Genomic DNA, 7889 nt, shown 5'->3' with positions numbered 1-7889 from the left:
CTGGGATTTTGTTGGACAGAGCAAACTATCAGACAATAAAGTGCGATTTTAATTGAAATATGAAGCCCAAAAGGATTCTGGAAACAGTCGTTTTCAGATAAAAGAAAGGACAATTATTCAAAATATAAGGATGAAGTTGCCAAAGGAAGGAAGGAAGGAAGGAAGGAAGGAAGGAAGGAAGGAAGGAAGGAAGGAAGGACAAAAAAAAAAAAAAATGTTCTTCCGTTCAAGTTTTTTTGTTTTGTTTTGTGAATTTTCTAAAGCATTATTTTCCTTCACTATTACAGACTAAAGCACTGCTCTCCATAACTGCCCTCCTGCATTTACATTTTCCTTTGTCTCTGAGGACGGCCAGCTGGAGCTGGGAGCTGTTGGTAGCCAAATCTGAAGAACAGGATGCGAGCACGCAGGCGGCACTGGATGAAAGCAGGGCTGCTCACATTTTTTGAGCTTTCCATATCCTTCTGGCAGCTCCAGGCAAGGGTGCCAGCCCCTAGGACAAGGGCAGCATGACCCGGCAGGGCTGGTGGCTGTGTCAGCCTCCTCGGCTTAAGCTGCTACCGCAGGAGGCCGTACGCTGCCAAAATCCTGTCAGTCCCCACTCACGGGTAGCAACTGTTTGTAAAACAGCCTACAAGAGCACCGACTCTACAAGGGCTGTTCCTGCACCCCAGGCAGGGGATTTGTAAGAGCGCTGAGCCACTGAGTAAATAAGAGGCCATGGACGGGCACTGTGCCTCGGTGGTGGTCCCACAGGCCTCCCTGAGCAGCAGCCGGTGCTCACGCTGGCGAACCAGGCCTGTAATGAATTTAATATTAATTACTCTACGCTGAATTATTGCCATTCAGCCTAACTCACTGCTCCCCTAAATTTAACTCAGATTTCATACACGTAGCCCAAAGCAAGTCCATGCTCCTAGTTGGGATTACATCCATCATTGCTCGGTCTCGTACCGAAAAAGGCATTGCTTTTGTTACACACTGCAACGTTCCCAAAAGCTTAGGGACTGATGGCAGCCGAATATATTTATTCTGGATGTTCCGCCACTGCACCAAATATAATCTGCAACCTGGTCACCTTTAACCTGTTAATTTCCTATTGGCCATCCTGAAAGTTGGAAGGGGAAGGATGGACAAGACATGATATGATGACATCAGTGTTGAAGTGTTTTAATTCAGTGTTATTACTGTAGATATTTTTTTTGTGTGCATGTTTTTAAATTTCATCGATTTTCTTAAATACCTATGTTTTTTCTTTTCCTTTCCCTTTCATTTTCCCTTACCCTTTCCCTTTCCTTTTCCCTCTTTCCTTCTCCTTCTCGCTCTTTTCCTCTTTCTCCTTCCCCTACCCCTTCTTCTCCAGCTCCTTCTTCCTCTCCCTCTGGTATTACTTCTTGCTACAAGAAGATACTCAACATGTGATGCAGTTTCACATGCTTTTGCTCCTAGTAATAAATACGGGCCAAGTTTTGCACCCTATAAATTTGGGTGTATGAATTTGGCCTGATTCCACTGATATTAATGGAATTTAAACTGACATCAGACTCTAACCCTACTTTTTTAATGCTTGATTTGCATGGTCTCAGCTGTGAGACAATTCGTCTATAGACTACTCTAAGCCCCCATTAAATCAGAAAAAGAACGTTTCTGACTGAGCATGCCAATCATTACAGCTTATCTAGTGAGAGATGCCACATGCTTTCTCCTGCTCTATCCTTATTTTTGACAGCTACTTATGCTACTCATTGTCTAATTGGGCCTGCCAATCCTCCCTGCTCATCCCAATCTGTCCATCCCAGACACGAGAATCTGAATCGTTTTTTTAAAATCTGCATATGGTTATTGACTACAAGAGATGGGAAAAAATGCAGCCTAGATGTTGCAATATGCTTATTTCTTTGTGATTATCGCTAAAGAATAAATACAGAACTGCAAAATTAAAAGAGGAAATTGCACTTTAATACTTGGGATTACTGACTCTAAGGATGGGAAGGGTACTAATGACAAGATACATGCCATATTTCTTCTCGAGGCTTGCACACTCACAAAGCAGTCAGGGCTAAATCCTGACATTTGCTGCTTGCAGTGCTGTGAGGAGGAGGTAAAAGCTATTCTCAGGTGGCACCAAACGGCAGGAGATAGCTTGCCAATGCACCACAGAGACCAGCACAGGGCTTCTGGAGGATGAGGATGTCATCACGAGCAGCAGGGCCTGGTAGGTCAGGACCCACTTTGCCTCCACGCAGAGAAACAACAAGCACACTGTGCTGGGTCCCGCTGGGAAATTCAGTTTATGAACAAGAGGATTCCCTCTGTGGAGCATGCATCTGCCAGCCGCTGCTGAACCTTGCTGCCGGGGCTTGCCAAGCAGCACGCCGGCATTTGGACAGCAGCATCTCAGTGGGGCTGGCAGAGCTCTGACATTCCCCTGGGACCTGATCCAAAGCTCATGGGATTCAATGGGGGACGAAAAAAAAAAAAAAAGTCCATTGATCTCAGCGGTTTTGGATCCGTCCTTTCTGCTCTTCTCCTTTGATGATTTATCCAATGCTGACATGCATATATCACTTCTGAAGCACACAGAGCACTTGGTTTTAATCTCACAATTTCCCTGGTGACAGGAGAAGAAGTATGCTGGCAGCTGACATTGAAAAATACTCATTATTCTGTACATTATTATTGCTTTTTACCTCCCCACGGTAGATAGAAATCACAATGAAAAATCACAAATATTTTGTTTTTCAGCCTCTGCCTGCCCTTAAAGGCACAGCAAAATATTACAAAGGGCAATTTTGTATGCATGTGGGAAAGCAACGAGAATGTTTTGTGTTGAAATAGGAGGTAAGAGAACATTAACGACTAAAAGCCACTGTTAAGCAAATGATGCCTTTCTCTAGAAAAAGCTTAGAGAGGGAGATATGCTTTCTGATTTACCAGGGAATTGAATTCTCTTCTTGGATCGGGAAGTAAGAACATTTTATACCTGTGAAAGCTTCATTTGAAAAAATCGAGATTACTGGGCCATTGGCAGCACTGCTCTGCTGAGTCCCATAGTGCCAGTGGCTGCAAAACAGACTCACAATTCCTCGCGTCCTGAAGAGAGGTTTGCAGGGACACCAAGGGGTTGCCACATGGAGCATCTGGCTGTGGGCTTCTCCAAGGGATGCTTCTCCAAGGGATGCTTCTCCAAGGGGTGCCTCCAAAGCACCCAGGTTCATAGAGCCATGACACCTCCTTCCCACTGGGAGGGCCACTCACTGGCAGTCACTTTCCTAAAGCAGGAGGAATGCTTTGCTATATTTTTTAATTTCTCATTCCAGTCCAACACCTTTTTGCCTTTGTTTCCCCACTGGCTAGTGCAGTTTTTTCAGCACTAGATGTCAGTGTGGACATATGATACCAGACTGCTCTGCATTTTTTCCATTCACAAGCGAGGAAGAATTGCTATTCAGAGTGAAACCAAGTCTCTCCCCAGCCTCGTGATGTGCTTCCAACCAAACAGGTCTTTCCTTTCCTGTTTGACCTTCACAAGAAATGTGTAGAGCTGTCTGTCCTTGGTATGGGTTCGTCTAGCTGTAAAGGGGCCCTCTTCATTTTGTGATCACATTGCGTGTGAGTTTAAGAGGAGCTACCATGACTCTGAAGGAAAAGCTTTGCTTAGGAAGTAATGGGGACAAAGAAAAGGTTCTGAATTATCTTGATGAATTGTGACCCTGCTAAAGGGGTACAGGTACTCTACAGAAGTGGCTAATCCTGTAACTAGCAGTACTCATCCCAATGAGAACCTCCTGATGAGGCTGAGTTCATGCAGTCCCATTGTCTAGGACATTTCATCATCTAGAAATGTTTTGCTACAACAAACTCTTACAAGCACTGTTCTAACTTGAACCTGATTTGTTATTTGCCTGGCATTTTCTCAATGCAGAAACGAAACCAGCTAAGAGCAGAGCAACCAACCAGGAAGTGTATGCTGGGTTCCCAAAATGGTAAAATGACTCTTGTTTTTCTTTCACTCTTTAGAAAACATTTTGCTTCTTTAAGAAATATAAACCTCTGAATCCAGACCATGAATGGTGCCTGGGCTCTTACCGAAGGGCAGAGCAAGAGGCATGAAGCACCCCAACTCCCCTATTTTATTTTTTTTTAAGGAAACAAGACCAAGGACACTGCTCCTCCTGCTCCTAGTCAATATACCAGGAACAGATAGAGCGGGAAGAGGAGGAAGTGGGTTCACAATTCCCTTTCCTCATCTCTTATTTTCATGGGTTCTGTCTTATGCCAAGTGGATCGGAGCCAGCACAACAGATGGAGCCTTTTACACCGCCCTCGTGCCTGGTTTACACCAGGCATGATGCACAGAAGCCTAGGCAAAAAACGCTTCTGGCAGATAATGGGAAGTGGAGCTCTCTGACATTCCTCCCGAGTCAGTACGGCCTTCAGAAAAATCCAGTTACAAGCTTTTATATTCTTCATTGTCCACTCATTAATGAAGTATTACCTTGATACATTTACTAGTGCACCTTGCTTTTATTGTACTTAGAAGTCCTTACTGTCCCTTTGACTTGTTGCAAGTCCCGGCAGTGCAAGCATGACTGCCCAAGCAGCTGTGCTTAAAGGCCCTTTGAATAGCTACCTGGTATGTTTTTGTTTCTTGTTATTAGGCTTATCAGTAGCAGACTGTAAGTAGGAGGATATAATATATTAAAAGAACAATACTTACAACTATCAATTGAAAATATTACCACATACCATGCAAAAATTAAGACAAAGGTATTTTTTTTCTCTTGGCTTCTGAGAATTTAAGGTAATATTTGGCAGAAAACACAGAACCTGAGAGAATACAAATTGTACTTGGCAAATCTAATGTCACATGGCTCTACCACCTGCTGTCATTCCTACATTTTGTTATTGTTTCTGTAACTCTGTTTTCCTTTTACTCATCTCTTTCAGTAGATGTCTAGCATTCAAGCAATTAGTACTGCTAATGAAAGATGTATCCTGTGAAAGAACTTGTCTGCAATCAGCTCCTGAAGACTGCTTTACCTGTGTAATATTCAGTGTGTCAGGACTCAGAGTGCTTTCTCTATTAACCCTCATGAATTGTTCAGACCAAGCTTTTTGTAAAGACTACGCCTCTCTAGGTGCAGAAGGGATTCATGGTCTAGCACTCTGAACTGCAAGACAAAACAATGTCATTCAGGAATAAACTTTAAAAGACTTGTATTATTTCCCTCTGCAGAAATAAAGAGGGCTGAAGCCATCAACACTCCTCCCCCCCAACTCCACATTCAGCTGGCATCGCTGGGCGCTGATATACGAGATCTGAAAACAAGAGAGAGTAAACACACTTCCCATCTGTTAGTTTGTCCTCCACCCCCTCTTCTTAGAAATCACAGAAACAGAAAAATCAGCTGGATGGGACCTTTATAGGTCAACTAATCCACCCCCACACTCCCATACCCACAGATCTGTGTATTAACGCCTTGCCCAAATAAACATAGATTGATGTCACTTCATTTATGAATTGGTGCAAACGCCTTTAGTGTAGGTATGGGCATGGTCTAAGACACTACTTGTCTTCAGTTATTCCTTGAGAACATAACAAAAGAGGTCTGTGCTGTAGCTTTTGAAGAAATACAGCACTGGGGGGGGGCCTCTAGATGCATGAAAGGTTAGGAAGTATATACAATGGGATACTACATGCAAAGATGATAACAAAAAACAAACAAACAAACAAAAAAACTAACAAGTAGAACTAATGCAGTTTATTGGAGAACCAGTTACTGCCTGATTATGCACTCAAATGGCAAATTCAAGTGAATGGCATTTGGCCTTGGTGAGTACTGTGGTACTCACTGGCTACACTAATCCAACTCTGAATGGAGAACAGTTTAGAAATTATTATGGTGAATACACTTGCCCATTAGAATTGTTAGACTAAAGTGTATTTCTTATCATGCTACTTCATAGCAGATGTAGTGACATGCACAGCACAAATTGCCATTTCTTCAAGTCGATTATTTCCACGTATTTCTTCCTGTACAAAATGGTCGATCTGTAAGACAAGGAACAATGTTCATTTATTTTTTAAGGCTAGTTTATCTTTTTTTTGGTGAACATTATCTCTCCACATGGGTGACTCCAGTGTACAAAATACAGCATATTGTTTATGGTGTGACAGAAACTTCAGAAAAGCATAAACTTCAAACAAAAGGCAGAAGGTTCTAAACACAATCTCTATAAAAACAAGGATAAACTTCCTCTCATTAAAAACATAAGTAACCGCATATATCCAGGATAATTTTAGGACCCAAACCTGGAAAGACTTTCAGAGTTGCTTAGTTTTTTTATTATTATTTGGTGAAGACTGATGACAGCATAGTGCAGGACTGTTTTTACTGCACCAGTGTAAGCGTATGCATAAATCTTCGCAGGATTAAAACCAACATGTGTAAAGGGTTACTCAGTGCAAATAAAAACCTAAGATATTGAATAATAAGGTCTGCTACGTATTTCAGGAGATCAGCTACCAGCTGTAGATACACTAATAGCAATACAAGGCCTTTATCTTTTAGCATAGAGATGTGAACGTACCTGAAGACAGTTTGGTCAGCCAGATGGCTTAAACGACCTGCAGATGCAAGGCATGTGTATTTTACAGAACTCATATTTTACAGGGATGAAACAGTTCTGTTTTGCTTTCTGTTTGAGCAACTGAACACAGCTTTCACTATCTGTGGAGAGTTGTGCAGTGTGATTTGTTTTAAACACCTGCAATGTACAGTAATGTAAAAACCTCGCTGATCTTTTCCAACCACAGCATGCACCCCTAGTTTGGTATCTGAACAGAAAATCTTGTTTCCCCATGTCCTACTAGGAGCCCATCTTAGTTACTTGAAAATTAAAATCTATGTTATGTTTTCTATTGTTTTTTTAACCACTGTCCATCAAAAAGGACCACCTGATTCACTCTAAACAGAATTTGAACTTCCAGCTGGCTTTTTCAGACCAGGGTCAGATGCTTTTGCCAGAGATGAAACCTTCCTTCAAACATTGTTGTAGTCACCCTATAAAGGACACCAAAGTGAGTAGGAGGGGAGAGGGAGGATGATCCATCAGCACAGCTCACCGTTAACCAAAATTCAGACCCTGTTCCATTTATACAGCACACGGTTTCCAAGATGTGCAATGTTATGAACTTATAGCCAATTTTGTGTTCTTAGGGCACACCTGCCACTTGGTATTTTTAAGGAAACTGGTGAAGAAACAAGCTTATTATTTTCAGTTGCTGATAGACAAGGTAGTGCAACCAGAACTAAAATGGAGGTATACAGCTTACAACAAAGAACAGCAAGTGTATCTGCCTGTCTAAACCAGTAATTTTTCCAGTATCCTGGACAAGGAACAAGAAGGCTAGTGCCTACTTTGTGCTTATTTAATTACGAATAAGATTCCCTAGATATGTTTCTACAGGAATAATAAGAGCATTCATCCACGTAGGCCCGTGGAAGTTAATTTTCATACAGCTATGTACTTTCTGCCGAGTCCCAGAGATCTATGGAAATTTGGTCAGCGGCAATATGTTCTGCATTCTCTTTGCACTGTTTCCTCTTGCCAGTGATTATTTTCTGTGCTGGGTAGGAAATTGAAAATTTTATGCAAACTACTTCTGGAGCATAGTAATGAACAAATGGGTGGAAGCTACAGTGCCAGGTACTTGCCTCTACAGGACTTGGTGCTTGTGGAGTCATTTGTTAGAAGAAACATTAGTTTGAAAACCTAACTGTACTATTGGCTATAGAGAGCAAATTTCCATACACAGAAGAAATTCTATTCAATCATTTACAAGAGGGACCAGGAAGGATGGAGGGGAGAAAGCTGGCTCAGAA

The sequence above is a fragment of the Aythya marila genome (assembly GCF_965140915.1).
Source record: "Aythya marila genome assembly, chromosome: 2".
NCBI classification, from domain to species: Eukaryota; Metazoa; Chordata; class Aves; order Anseriformes; family Anatidae; genus Aythya; species Aythya marila.
This window is presented reverse-complemented; position numbering follows the sequence as displayed.